This window comes from Protopterus annectens, chromosome 1.part1 (assembly GCF_019279795.1).
Source record: "Protopterus annectens isolate FY-2018-M chromosome 1.part1, PAN1.0, whole genome shotgun sequence".
Classification (NCBI taxonomy): Eukaryota; Metazoa; Chordata; order Ceratodontiformes; family Protopteridae; genus Protopterus; species Protopterus annectens.
In genome coordinates this window covers 212,053,399-212,069,960 of record NC_056726.1, presented here as the reverse complement: position 1 = coordinate 212,069,960, position 16,562 = coordinate 212,053,399, and positions in this window count along the sequence as shown.

Sequence of the window (16,562 nt, the reverse complement as noted above, 5' to 3'; positions counted from 1 at the left end):
GCTCAAAACGTCATTTTAGGTAAATCACAATTATTTTTGCAAGGTGGGGCAAGTATCCTGCACCTGAGTTGTGGGTAAATGTATGTATCCTCAGTCTCTATACATTCCTCTCTCAGCACACACAAACTTGGAAGAGAGGTAAAAGGTAGAAATCAAAAGGAAAACTCACCTTCTTCTTCTTCTCAGACTCTGAAAAACACAGTTTAGCTAATGAGTTATATATGATGGCCTAATGCATAAATGTTGACTATTAATAATATGCAAATTTTCAGTTTCAACATTCTGAGATTTGCTGTCCTAGGATATACTAACACAGGTTTCCTTTCCCTTTTTGGTTTTATTCCTGTAGATGGCTCGGCAATTGCTGTAATTTCTTTCTGTTAGACTTGAGATCTCTGTGTTTTTCATCACAATCTGAGTTAGTTTTCAGTTTTATTTTTATTTATTTTTCATTTGGGTGGGACACTTCATTCCTGTATTGGGTCACATTTCTTTCCTGCTTTAGGATCATTCAAGGCCACAGTTTGCATGCCTCTATGGAGTGGAGGTTAGATGAATACTTTAGGTATTTATTCATTTTATTTTAATTTTGTTTTGTAGTATAATATCATAAAACCAATGGCTGGGTGTGAGTAGTACTGGATTTACCCATGGTTGGTGTGGTTTGGTCATGAGAGTGGAGCCCGAGTGACCAAACAAAGCCAGCCATGGGTAAATACAACATTACCGTCATCCAGCTATGGGTTATTGCGATTATACTTACTTTTCTTATTTAATCCCCAGGATTCAGGAAATGATATGTTCCATGCAGGAGCAGTGTAGCCACTCCTGCATGGAATATGGCCGCTGAGTGATCCAGGAACGTGCAGTTTTGATGTGAACGAGCGTCCATAAACTGTTCCTGCACGGAAACCCATGTGGGATGCTAATGACCTCATTTGCTGGTGAAAACCATGCAAATGAGGTGAATTAGTGATCCAGGAAGCAGGTAGGTAACTGTGCAGGAACAGTGTAAGCTGCAGAAATGGATTCGACTACTAGCTGAATCCATTTCTGCAAAAATGAAAACAGAGCCACGACAGCTCCAATAAAAGCATGTTCCCAAATCTGTAGGTATGCCAATGACCAAATATATGGCCAGTGGCATGTTAAAGTGTTCAATTTTTATAAAAATAAAAGTTCATTATTTTTTGGCTAATCTCGGCCGTTTAAGCATAGGGAAGCACCACGCAAACGGGATTGTGGGAAAAATAAAAAAGTAATGTGAAAAGTCAATTTTAAGGGAAACCTGTGTTTTGCCATTATACTCTACAGCAAGCAGAATCAAAACAAAGACAGGGAACAGTAGTTGCTAAGGGGGAAGGCTCTTGTGTAGTGCAGTAACTACGGATTAAGGCAGTGGGGTATGTTAATGAGGGGACTTATACTGAATCACAAAATTCTTCTAAGTGTAACACTGCACCTAACCATGTATGTGCTGTAACACCATCGTGTAGGCAGGAGGAGCAACTAACATGAAAAGGGGTGTCATGCTTGTAAGCACATTGAAGCTCCATTGCCCAAGTGTGTGCTTAGCTAAGCACAGCTAAACGATGGTGTGTGTCTGAGGCTGTATAATCTTATTCCATGAACTGAGGACCATGTTCATGCCCAGGGGAGGGCCATTTCTTGCTGCTTACACTAGCTACGGGTATTAAATAGAAAGGATATAGGACAATAACAGGAAGTAGCAGAACAAAGGAAATGCAGTACAAATCAGCAATATGGGATTCTGCAACCCACAATGGGCCATTGAAAGCACTCAGTAATACAGCTGGCCAGTGGCTGCATAGCTGAAAATGGGAGGAGATATAAAAAAATAAAGGGCAACAGCACAATAAAGGAGAAATGAAGTAGAAATCACAAATATGGGACTCTTGCAACTCACAATGGGCCATGCAAAGCACACAATAATACAGCTGGCAGGTGGCTGCATAGTTGAAAATGGGAGGAGATGTAAAAAAAAAAAAATAAAGGACAACAGCACAATAAATTTTATTTATTTTATTTATTTTATTTTACATTTGTTAACCGGGAGAGTCCGACTGGATACATGTCCATTTTCAGCGGAGGCCCGGGGAGAAAAGCTCCAAGTACATAACAGACATATGAACATTGTTAATGCAAAAAAAGGAAGATAGTTGAGTTCTAAATACAATATAAAGATACATCACATCTTGGGAAAAAAACAACAGCAGCATATAAAAAAAAAAAACATAGGTCAGTTACAAAGGCGAGGCACCTTGTTAAAAAGCGGTTAAGGATAGTGAGGTAAGAGAAGGGTAAATGATAATGGTTAATCAGGTTTGGAACAGGGACATTGCCAGAGAGTATTAAGATGGGGTTTAAGCTTTTTTTTGAATTGTAGGAGTGAGGGTTCTGAGGTGAGCATGGTCGGTAGGGAGTTCCACATTTTACCTACAAAGTTTGAGACTAGAGAATCCCCAGCAGAATTATTGGCTTTGGTAGTTTGAGCTAAGATCTTATTGGAGGAGTGTAAAGATTGCAGGTTAATATAGGGGTTAATGATGTTTTTCAGAGCTGGTGTTTTCTCTGGGTGATACAGTATCTGGTGAGCCGTTTTGAGTTGGTTGAAATGGAGTTGGCTGGAAAACTATAACCACCCTAGTTGCTTCAAGTTAGTGCAGTGGTGCGTTCTAAAGGTGGAATTTGTGGCAAATCTAGCTATGTGATTGTAACAAGAAGCAAGTTTGTTAAGGGTTGTCTTGTTTAGGTTTGTAAAGAGGGGGGAGGCATAGAAAAGAGTTGATAGTAGGTGTGTGCTGGCAATTGTAATTTTAGCGTGAGGAGTGAGAAAGTGTTTTACTTTATAGAGAGAGCCAAGCTTTTTATTGACTGTTTTGATGGTAAGATTGAAATGGGTGTCAAATTTAAGGGAGTTATCAATGGTAACACCTAATAGCTTTGTGTGAGCTTCTGGTGATATAGTGATTCCATTGGAGGATGTAATAGAGAAGGTGGGGGGAAGAGTCTTGTTAGTGGGTGAGAAAGTAAGTAGTTTTGTTGGGGTTGAGAACTAGTTGTCGACTTGAGAACCATTTTTCTATTAGGTTGAAGGTGTCTTGGGTTGAAGCAGTGAGGTCTGCCAGGTTGGAGGCAGTGCTGATGATAGTCGAATCATCTGCATATTGAATGCATGTGGCATGGGGGGTGATTGTGGGCAGGTCATTAACAAAGATGGTGAAGAGAAGAGGGCCAAGAATAGATCCTTGGGGAACTCCAAGTGTAACAGGTAGGCATGTAGATAATTTGTCCTGCCATAGAACAGCCTGTTGCCTATTGGACAGGTAGGATTGGAACCATTTCAGCGTGGAATTGCTGAGTGATAGTTTTTAATGTATGGAGGAGTTGAATGTGGTTCACCATATCAAAGGCCTTGGAGAGGTCTAAGAAAAGAGCAGATGATAGTTTATTATTGTTTCTGAAGTTATTGATGGTATTAGAAAAGGATAGTAGGGCTGATGTGGTACTGTGATTTGGCCTGAAGCCATGTTGGGAGTTAGCTAGAATTTTATTTTGGTGAGGTGTTCCATCAGTTGTTTGTGGACACACTTTTCCATAATTTTGGCCAGGGGTGAGAGTATAGCTATAGGTCTGTAGTTGGTTAGCTCTAGTGAGCTACCACCTTTATGGAGAGGAATAATGTGGGACATTTTCCATATGGAGGGATGAAGGCTTCTGACAAGGTACGGTTTATGATTATGGAGACGGGATAGGAAATGGCCTCAGCTGCTTTTTCAGAAACTCAGCTGGGAGAAGGTCAGCTGCTAGCTTAGTGGGTTTTAGTTTTTAAGAAGAGATGTTATAAAGGATATGGGTACTGGATCGAAGGTAAATAGATGATCTGATGTAGTTGTAGTATTCTGCTGGCATGGGTAGTGGAGTGGGCTGGTTGTTTGTTTGAATTGTGTGGCCAGGGTTTGTATAGTTTCTGTGAAGAAACTATTGAATGTGTTAGCAATGTTTACAGGGCACTGTTGTTTGCAAGTTGTTGGAGTGGGGGTGGTTGCCTGGCCTGGGTGCAGGAGCTTGTTTAAGCCTGCCCAGAATTTTTGTGGATTATTAAGGTGTTTGTGTTGGAGGTGGAGGAAGAAGTTTTTTTATCATTTAAGATCATTCTTTTAGTTTCATTTCTAAGTTGCCGGAAGGTTTGGTGGGAGTGTGGGTCTTTAGAGGTACGCCATGTGACCCACATCTTGTTTCTAGATAGGATTTTGGATTTTGTTTGTTTAAAGGTGAAATGAAGTAGAAATCACTAATATGGGAGTCTTGCATCTCACAATGAGCCATGCAAAGCACACAATAATACAGCTGGCAAGTGGCTGCATAGCTGAAAATGGGAGGAGATGTAAAAAAAATAAAGGGCAACAGCATAATAAAGGAGAAATGAAGTAGAAATCACAAATATCCGATTCTTGCAACTCACAATGGGCCATACAAAGCACACAATAATACAGCTGGCAGGTGGCTGCATAGCTGAAAATGGGAGGAGATGTAAAAAAATAAAGGGCAACAGCATAATAAAGGAGAAATGAAGTAGAAATCACAAATATGGGACTCGTAACTCACAATGGGATATGCAAATCACAAAATAACACAGCTGGCACGTGGCTGCATAGCTGAAAATGGGAACAGATGTAAAAAACAATAAAGGGCAATGGCACAATAAAGGAGAAATGAAGTAGAAATCACAAATATGGGACTCTTGCAACTCACAATGGGCCATGCAAAGCACACAATAATACAGCTGGAAGGTTGCTGCATAGCTGAAAATGGGAGGAGATATAATTAAAAATTAACTAAAAAAGGGCAACACCAGAATAAAGGTAATCATGCACAAATTACCTCTAATGCCTCTAACACTCACAGTGGCCAAAGCAAAGCCATGAGTAATATAGGTGGCAGCTGGAATGTATCATAGTCAGCCAATCATACAGGCAGCATCTGCAGCACAACAGTATAATATATGGAAACAATTTACAGTCTGTTTTTGTCCCACAAACTCTTCACCATTGCTGTATACACGCAGGGGAATTTTAACTGGAAAAATGTTAGGAGCTGCCATTGCTTTGATCCATCAGTATGTGCTAGAGGCTGATGGCAAGGAGGAGGATAATGCTGACAACTGCTACAAACCAAGGAGGAGGAGAAGAGTGTTCAGACCGTGGGTAACCTACAAGGGTCTACATGATCTGGAGATAGTAGAGCACTACAGGGTGGACAGAGACATACTTCAGCAAATCACTGAGCTGTCCCAGCCTCAGTTCAGAGCTAGAACCAACAGAGGGGAACCCATAACAGTGGATACCAAGGTATGTGTAGCCCTAACAATTCTATCTACAGGTACTTTCCAAACACCTACTGGGTACATCATGGGGGTCTCACAGGCATCTGCATCCAGGGTACTCCACCAGTTCCTGGATGCCATGCTACCACATGCTAATGAGCACATTTACTTCTCCAACACCCGTGAGGAGAGGACCAGCAATATGCATCTCTTCCATCGTGTAGCAGAATACCCGGAGGTACTGGGTGCCATAGACTGCATGCACATCCATATCAAAGCACAACCCGGGGAACAGGATAGGGTCTACATAAACTGCAAGTGCTTCCCCTCCATCAACTGCCAGGTTGTGTGCAATGCCCAGAGCATTATCATGAATGTGTGTGCTGGCAGCCCTGGAAGCTATCATGACACCCACATCTGGCATTCATCACAGCTGTACCAGGCATTTGCCAGTGGGGGCATCCCGTATGGCCATCTGGTGGGAAATGTTGGCTATGCACTGGAGCCATGGATGATGACACCCATCAGAAATGCACATACACCCACACAAGAATGCCATAATGAGGCACATGTATAAACCAGGATCATTATAGAGCATTTGTTTGGGATGCTCAAGTCATGGCTCCACTGCCTTGACTTATATGGTGGAGCCTTGCAGTACTCTCCAGCCATGTGCACACATGTTCATAGTATGTGCCATGCTACACAATATGATCCTGTGGAAACAGCTGCATAGAAACAGCATGGGGAAGGGCCACACAGTGCACCACCATTGCCAAGATCCCCACAGGCACAGAGGGACTCACAGGAGGAGGCCCCTGAGCCTGATCCTGTAGGCAGACGGAGGTGTGCCCAGTATGCTCATGCCTTGGCAAAGAGGTAATGCATAGCACACACACTGACACTGTAGGGACCCCAGGGACTGACACCTCTCTCTGACTTGCACACACAGTAAAATGGATGACACACACATCACATTACCTGTGATTTACCATGTATAGGCAGTGTACTGTGTGCATCCAACATAGGTGGCCCTCAAGCACTGTCCTCAGAACTGCTGCAAGCACAAAGTAAGTCAGTTTTCTTAACAATAAATGCATGGGATAGTATGTTCTGCTAGCATATCTATGGTAATGCTGCATGCATGCAAGGGAAAGGGGTGGTCTACTAGGATCCAACAGGATCTGACACATAACAGATATACTCAGGTCAGTCCACAGCAAGTACAAGTATGACTCTGTCATTGTCTATGTGAGTGTGAATGATCTGAGACGTACCACCCTGGACTACATGAAAAGAGACATGGAAGAGCTCTCAGATTATGTGGCCCAGGCAGGTATGACCCTACCCCTGAGCAGCATCCTATCATCACCCAGAATGATACCACAGTGCCAGCAGAAAATGATTGACTTCAACAATTGTTTAAGTTTCTGGTGTCATTCTAAGGGGATCCAGTATCTGTCTGCTTGGGATGACATGACTGACAGAGTTCAATACTTTGCCAGTGATGGCCTGCATATGTCACCCCTAGGTTTCCAGATACTGGCTAAGGGTCTTGCCACCCCTATAGTGCCTTTTTAGGTGGTGTTCCAAAGACCAAATTACCACCATAACAGCTGTAAATAAATGCAATCTGAGGGTCATGCTGCTTAACGCTAGAAGTCTAAATCTCAAGGTGCACTCACTTGAAGCACTCTTCAAAATGGAGAACATTGACATTTGTGCTGTAACAGAGACCTGGTTTAAAGCAGCAGAAAGCACCCCTGCGCTACCAGGCTATAACTCATTCCACACCTGCTGGCCCCAGAAAATGGACTGGAGCTCCAAAGGTGGTGGCGTCTCTATATTCATAAAGGATATGCACACCTCCAGACTAGTAGCCCAGCATGATGCATTGGAGATACTTCATGTACAACCAGCAGTGGGTAAGATGGCGATTCAGGTTGTAGCCTGCTATTGGTCCCCAACTATGTCCCAAGACTCTCATTTCACATTCCTAAGCACCCTGGAAACTATTAGGGTCCAACCCAACACTGTCATACTGGGTGACTTCAACTACCCCTCCATCAGCTGGGAAAACTACTCATGCACCAATACACTTTCACAACGCTTCCTGGAATTCATTAATTCCAATGCACTGAACCAGCTCATTCTTACCCCCACTAGAGGAAGCAACATCCTTGACCTGGTTATTACTAACATGGGCAACTGTTGCTCAACACCAGTAGTCAATTCCTCTCTGGTTAGATCTGACCACAAACTAATTACCGTGGAAATCCACATCTCACCTACACCACCAGCAAAAGTAACCACCATGAAAAACTTCTCCAAAGCTGACTTTGGGCTCCCAAAAACAGAGGTGCCTAACTTCACAGCACCCATGCAAATGGAAATAGGTGCATGACTGCCGAATAATACACCAATGCACTGTACGAACACGTACATAAATGCATGAAACTAGCCATACCCAACAGAACCAAGATGCTTTCCTCCAAAAAAAGGAAGTCAATATGGTGGTCCCCTGCCATTAACAAACTCTACAACAGAAGGAAGAAACTGTTGCAGAAAAAGGTGAAGCCCCAAGACTGGAAAAACTCCCTTATTACCCTCAACAAAAAGTTGAGATCCCTCATCAAAACCTCTATAGCTAGCTATGAAGGAAGAATTGCGGCAGACACTAAAAACAACCACAAAGTCTTCTACAGTTATATCAAGAATCTCCATGGCAATACTCAGATTTGCTCTGAGTTACTGCACAATGGTACCTCCTATACTGGGCCAACATATATTGCCAACATACTGGCCTACAGATTCAGTGCCATCTTTACCCATCTCCCCCCCAAAGGACCAATCACAATAGCAAAGGAATGCCAGGCACCCAGCATTACTGCACCACAGGTTAAAGCTGCATTGTCCAAGGCCAAGAATACAGTTTCCATAGGACCCGAGAATATCCCTGGTTGTGTTCTGCATGATCTACAAAATGAACTGGCACCACACCTGTGTGCCCTGTTCAATCACAGCCTCACCTCAGGCTTTGTCCCTACAGAATGGCGCACTGCTACAGTCATCCCTCTCCATAAAGAGGGAGCAACTACAGACCCTGGGAATTATTGCCCCATTAGCCTGACAAGTCTGATATGTAAGGCTATGGAGCACATCATCATGGACCTAATTAACAAGGATATAGGGAATCTCCAAACTCTGGATCCCACGCAGTTTGGTTTTGTGAAGGGTAGAGCATGCCTGCTCAACCTGGTTGACTTCTTTGAGTCAGTCACCAGAGCTGTGGATGAGGGCAAGGCAGTTCATACAGCCTACCTTGATCTGGCCAAGGCCTTTGATACCATTCCCCACTCAGGAATTATTAATACACTCACCAAATTAGGCATCAACCCCTATATCACTAGGTGGGTTGCAAACTGGCTCACAGATAGAACCTACAGTGTGAAAGAAGCAGACTCCAAGTCAGACTGACAACGATTCAAGAGTGGAGTCCCACAGGGATTGGTCCTGGGTCCTCTCCTGTTTGGCATCTACTTCTCAGAAGTCCAGGACAACAGAAAGGAACTCTGGCTGACCAAGTTCACTGTTGATTGCAAGCTGTGAGCCATTATTAACTCTCCAAGTGATGTAGACATCCTACAGAAAGGCCTCACTGAGACCAACAACTGGTGTTGAAATGATGGCATTAAGCTTAATGCCAAAAAATGCATCATCATTCCCTTTGGGAAAAACTCAGTTCCCACTAATTACCACATTGATGGTAGCCCACTGAAAACTGAAGGCGTTATAAGAGATCTGGGGACACAGGTTGACAACAACCTCTCCTTCGACCCCACATTGCCACTGTGGTCAGAAAGTCCTTCTGTGTGGCACATCTCATTATCAAGGATTTTGCATCCAGGAAGAAAGAGGTCATCATCTCTCTCTACTCTTCGCTCATTAGACCAATCATAGAGTATAATGCCCCATTTCGCATGTACCTCACTAAAAACCTGCAACAGCTGCAAAGGCCACAAAAGTATCTCACGAAGAGGATCCTAGGCCTTAAACACATGCCCTACATGGACAGACTAAAAAAAAACTCCAGCTTTTCTCAGTCTCATATCATCTATTAAGAGATGATCTCTGCTTGAATTACAAAGCCATGTCTAACCCAGCCCTGTTAGAAATGTTACTCCTAAAGAAAAGCCAATCCCTCTGCACCACATGCTCCAGGGACCTCAACCTCATTACCACAATCAACAGAAGATGCTGGAGAGACAGGCTGATAACCCAGAGATTGCCCATGCTCTGGAATAGACTTCCCATGCATGTCAAGCAGAGCACCTCACTGGCCCTTTTCAAGAGAAATATTCATGAGTGGATGGGAAATAGAAAGTTCACCCTGGGGATCACGCCAGTGGCTCTATTTGATAGAGGCACTGGGAACTAACAGCAGCATGATGCCAAGGCACTTCTATGGGCTAATTTTGTAAAGGCTCCAGGGCCGTTGGCCTAGTACACACCTATGAACCTATGATATTAGCACACAACTGACAGCTATGTGGGACACCAGGAAATGTCTGGCCAAGACTGGCCTCCACACACTATGTAGTAGTACCCAAGGTGGTGAATCCCACTGCAATATATGTGTTGGAACAACTAACTGGGGGGGGTCATAGTTCACAGGCATGGCTGTCAGGGTAGAGGTTCCATAACCACCCCTCATACCCACACAGCAAGTCAGCTGTAGAAAACCACAGATAAATGTCTGGTAAAGGCACACAAATGGTGGCAATGTTGAAATAACACTCCACAGACTCACACAGTGATAGCACAGCAGGATCCACAGTCGTAGTAAGGCTATTAAGGGTAAGAAGTCTGAAACTCAAATGTATGCCAGTACAATCTGACCTGGACTCTTTACTGATATGCCTCCAGTCCCCAAGACAGAGCACAATAGTATGGTAAATGGAACCAAAATGTAAAGCAAATATCAGCACAGTCTGTGAAAATGTGTACAGTTGACAGGTGTGCCCCCCCCCCATATACTCACACAAATGCAGTAACATGTATGTTTGCATGGAAATAGCAGCATAGCACACATTGGCAGGGCTGTACCAATAAACATGAAAACATGTTGCCTGTCCCCAATATGCAGGGATCAATGAGCTATGTGTATGTGTGGTTAATACTGTCTGGATTTGACCAGCATGTTCTCCTGGAAGTCATCTTGTACTGCCCTAGGTACAGTGCTGCCTTTGACAGGGCCATATGCAGATAACTGCAGTGCCAACTGTTATGCATGTCAGTGACACCCACTGCTCTGCCACTGACATACTTGGAAGTCACAGTGCTATGTAGAATATACTACACATATTAGTGACATCTTGAAGGATGTGTAGCAGAGGTACCAAGGCTTTTGTGAATATAAGTCCTTTGTGGTACTGTTGTCAGTGGTCATTATCAATAATCATTTTACTTATGTTTGCTTTTACAAATAATGGACATGACTGCACAGTTGAATGCACTCTGTACCCACAGCCATAATTCATAACCTCTGACAGCAAGATGTCTGGGCAAGGGCAGAAATAAAAGTGGAACAAAGGCACAATGATAGGCATGTGTTGTAAATATCATTCTTACATACTGAGAAAGTTGGTAGGGTGAGGGCTTTGCAGTAGTGGGAATGGTCTGAAGGTTATGGATTCTGAAACAGTAATGTCTGTATTAGTTTGTAACGTTACACTTTAATTATATGTGACTAACTTGTCATAAAAACACAAGTTTATGGAGAAAGGATGAAACCTCTAGGCAAACACCTGGACATCCTGCCAAAAAATGCACAGGTCAGAGGTATGCGCACACAAGGATATGACATGTCAGGTTAGAAATATACCACACAAACAGGAGATCCCCAGCCAGTATATCAGCAGGTTGCTGGACTATTTACACAGCTGTGTGTCATTACCACACTGGCTTTAGCCACACCTCACAAATGGCCTTGTTGGGCAAGAATTTACATAGCTGCCCCCATAATATTGGTCTGTGCATCATACAACTAGTATTCCTCTGGTAAAGCACTGTGATGATCCAAGGATGTCTGGCACTAGGTAATGACACAATACATTGCAGTTTCAGACTACAGATATGTCAGAAAATGTCTGCGAAACAAAAAAAGTACCCTGAGGAAAGTCCGGTGTACTCCTGAGAGGTATGGCTGTAGCACACAAAACCCTGGGCTGGAGTACATCTGTCTCTGAAATGGAGTCCCACCCTAACTATAGAAGATGACATGTTGGAACCCACATCAGAATATATGACTGTATTGTGTATATATGTCCGTGCATACAGACAGCTATGTAGACTTCAACTGTCTCCACACACACATCAGACAGGATTACCCTCAGCTAGCTGTAGGTGGTCCACCCTCAGCTAGCTGTAGGTGGTCCATATGTGACATAACTACATCTGTTGTGTGAGATACACACACACATATATATGGGAACAGATAACATATGTCAAGCATAGATGTGGGGAACTGAGAGACAGACAGTGATACCGAGAGAGACACAGAGTGACACAGGCAGAGTGAGTCACACACACATGGATTCCCTGAATGGCATAAAATCATGTCCTACTGTGGACAGTGGCATACCAGTTGTAAACAGTTGCACATGCCAGCATAAAAGGTGAGCTCCATTGTGCAACAGTACTGAGGTTGAGTTTATAATATCACATCACCTGTATGTGTGTGTGTGTGTGTGTGTGTGTGTCTCTATAGGTCCAAGTATTAGGAGACTCTTCCCACTCAGTACACTTCACATTGCCCTACTTCACATGATCTGCTGCTTTCATTCACCTTAGAAGTAACATTGGATATCCATCACCCCTATAAGCTCTGTAGCATGTGGGATAACTGCGTTACACTATAGTGCAAATAACTAAATAAGTAGGAGTTCTCATCTCAATACTGATGATTTGGTGTGTGTGTGTGTGTGTGTGTGTGTGTGTGTGTGTGTGTGTGTGTGTGTGTGAGACAGTTGTATATGTGAGTGTGAAGGTGTGTGTTTGTTTGTAGGTGAAACAGTTCTAGGCCACTCTCACCCATAACACTTCTCAGCGCCCCACTTTATCAGTCCTGCTGTTGTCATTCCCCTTATTGGCACATTTGGCCAGTTGTCAGCCCAATAAGCTCAGTAGCATGTGCAATAACTGTGTAACACTATAGTACAAATAACTACATAGGCAGGGGTCTACTCACAGATCTGGCAAATGTGTAAGTGGGTGTATATGTCTGTATGTCTGTAGGAAGAAGCATTTTGATAAGTTTACCAACCAGTGCCCTACTTTATCACTCCTGCTGATGTCATTTCCCCTAGCAGCAGCTTTGGACAGGTGTCAGCCCAGGAAGCTCTGTAGTACATGTTATAACTGTGCAACACTATAGTACAAATAACTAGATAACCAGGACAAACCTAATGAACCTGCTGCATACCCGTAAATCAAACAGTACTAGGGCTACCAGTTCAAGGGACCTAAATATGACCTGTGACTTAAATAGGACATGCTGGAGGGACAGATTTATCTCTCAGCAATTGCAGTATCTTTGGAATAGGTTACCCATTCATGGGAAACAGAACACCTCTATGACACTGTTCAAAAGGAAACTGGACAAGTGTATGTGACACCATAAATTCTTAACAAGAATAGCACCCACAACCCTCCTGGACATGGGCCGTCATTATTAAATGCAATCTTGGGTATTAACTAACATTTGTATGGCATTACATTGGGGTGAAACGGCTAGGTTTGAAATGACCTCTGAGTTGATAGCCTAGTAATTTCCTATGATCCTATGATCTTATGATCTGATTGAAATAAATAGAAACTAGCAATCTAAAGCTTATTCCCTAAAGCTACAGTGCAAGATGTTTAATATATAGTAGGCCCCTCTACATTTCCCGTACATCCTAAAGTTTGCCCAACAAAAATATGATATTATGTATATATTGTATATTGCCTAATGTATAAGATATTTTAAACATCATACTCTATCTCTCCTATCACTAAAGTACTGGAATCCCATGTTATCACTACAGTATCATTGCTTCACCCCATTATGAATTGCTATAAGTCTGTATACCCCATTTGTCATAGCAAGCACAAGCACAATGATTTATCCCCTAAAAACTTTATTTAATTTTAAAAACAGTACATAAACACATACATTATACTCAAAGGAAGCACATTAAAATCAGTGCAAAATGGTACGACTAAACCACTTCATAGAAAATGATAACTTACAAAAGAATGTAATTATATAATCTCTACATGAAAACAATTAAAAAGAATATATTATACAATGACTGGCCATTAATATTCAAACATGTGCACGCTGATTGTTCAGCCCAACCAGTGTATCCATTGTAAAATTGAGCATATACCAATAAAAAAAGTACGGTCACGCAGACTTTCTTCTATTAATATATGCTACAGAGCTTTCCAGTTTTCTTAATTAAAAAAAAAAATGAAATAAACTTTGAAATCTGAACAGGTACGAGAGAGATGTGACAGAGAAAATACAAGGAAAATCAGGTGTGTTATGTAAAACTAAAGAAATGTACCTCATTATCCTGGTATTTTCTCTGCCCTGTCTCTCTCATATGTCTGAATGGTTCTAGATTTCAATTTTTTTTGTTTATAAAAAAAAAAAAAAAAACAGAGATCTACCTTTCTCTTTTGCTTCATTTACAAAGCACTGATGTACTGTGTAAGCGTGGGAATGTAAGTCCCATACACATGTGCAGTACATCAAGAAAGCCCCATGATATGATGAAAAAAGTGGAAGAATGCCATGGTGCCATTATGCAAAGGCATTCTCCCAAATTCATGAAACTCTGTGCAAGAATAAGACTATTCTTACACGGAGTGGTTTGCGTCTGTTTAGAAGAGCAGCGCACCTTGCATATTCATGAAGGAGTGCTGCTGTTTAATCTACACAGACGTGAACCATGAATGAGTGCAGGGGATATGTCCAAGTAGTGCACAGACACTAAACATGCCCCTGCACTCAGAAAGTGCCATACGGCACTTAAGCCAAACTGGCATAATATTAGAGCTTTGCTGTAATATTATGCCAGTATTTCAGTGTCCACGGACACTGAAATAAAACTTGGCAACCAGAAAGCAACGTGGGGGGTGTGTGAGAGGTTCTGTGACACCCCCCCCCCTGCATTGCTAAAGTGCTGTACGACACTTTTGTAACCTGCTAAAGCAGGAAATATGTGCAAATGCACACATAATGAGGGATAAATCCCCCAAAAGTGAAAAAGCACAAGTACAGCCCCATAAACACAGAAAGTTGAGAGAGAACAGGTCATGCATCAGCATGAATCACATAAGGGTAGAAGTCTGAAAGAAAATGTATCCCAATATTCCCTCACAGCAGTGCATGTTAACAAAGGCACAAATGATGGAGGAATAAATACTACATTAGGGACATGCCTGAAAAGTTGCCCTTACACACTTAGAAAGTTGATAGATAACATGATATGTATTAGCAGGAGTCCCTGAAGGGTAGAAGCCTGAAAGCCAAATAAATGCCAGTATTTCACAATTGCAGTCTCAAGTAGTTGTCAGAAGACCACAGTACATACCCTTATAACCTAATAATATAATAATATAATAATAATAATATATACTTTTTTCACCAGCCTAAGGAATGTTTAAGTGTAGCTAAGGGGGCATGCACGTTATGGCTGTTTGCTTAGCATAGCTTAAACATCCCATAGGAGCTAAATACAAATAGGTGAAATTCCCAAGTCAAGGTAGTGTAGTGGTTAGAACTGCAGCTTTACAAGCAGGTGTTCGAGTCCAAGACAGATAACTTATTTTCCTGTGTGAAAGTAGTGTTAAAATTATTTTAGTAAACTTAAATTATGTAGCAACTTTTTTTGTCAATCAGGGTAGTGTAGCAGTTCCAAAAGTGAGATGTCAGTGTAGAAAAGATGTGAAACCCCCATATAAACACAAGTGCCCCATACAGTATAGTCACACAAGAATATAATTTAATGAAAGCACATAGGAGATGTCATGGAAGGTAAAAATAAAATTATAATGTGTATATAAATATTATTTTATATTATAAAATTATAAGTATAATATGCTTAAACATGCTTTAATCACTCTGTATCCATCAGACCTTGTTCTGCCCAGCAACAAAATAGTCATGCCTGCTAACTCTCGAACCTGGGATGCTGTCCTCTACAATAAACAGCAAAGCACCACTACACCATCTGAGCTGTGCAAATGTGCAATGCTTTAACAAACATATCATACATTCTGGTCATTTACCATTAATGGGAAAAAAAAAAAAAAAAAAAAAAAACAGCAGTCCCAAGTGTCAAACCCACAACCCCAAAAACTATTGTCATAGAAATGTACTACTACACCATCCAAGCTGTAGGAATTAATGTTGCTTTTTCAAACATATCATGCAATAGAGGCATACAACATTAGGGCGAAAGCTTTGTGGAACCATTCATGTGTTGTATATAGACATATACACACACACACACATATATATATTTATATATATATATATGTATATATATATATATATATATATATATATATATATATATATATATATATATATATATATATATTGTTTGTGTCTTTCGGATTTTTCTTGGTTAGGGGTTGCCACAGCGGAACTCCGGTCCGCTAATGATTGGTAGTGGATTTTTATGTACCGGGTTACCAGCCCTGACGCACAACCTTCAACGAATATATATATATATATATATATATATATATATATATCTATATATATATCTATATATATATATATATATATATATATATATATATATATATATATATATATATATATATATATATATATATATATATATATATATATATATGTGTGTATATATATATATATATATATATATATATATATCTGATGAAACATATATAGGAAAAAATAACGTCACAATATAGATATACATATATAATATATATATATATATATATATATATATATATATATATATATATATATATATATATATATATATATAAAACAATACCTCAGAACCATCCCTCTCAACCTGTTAGTGCAAGAAACCTGTACAAAGGCTGTAAAAGGTGGGGGCAATGGGCCACATATAGGGACATATTTCAAATATTGTTGTTACAAATGAAGACATTTGCTACAGCA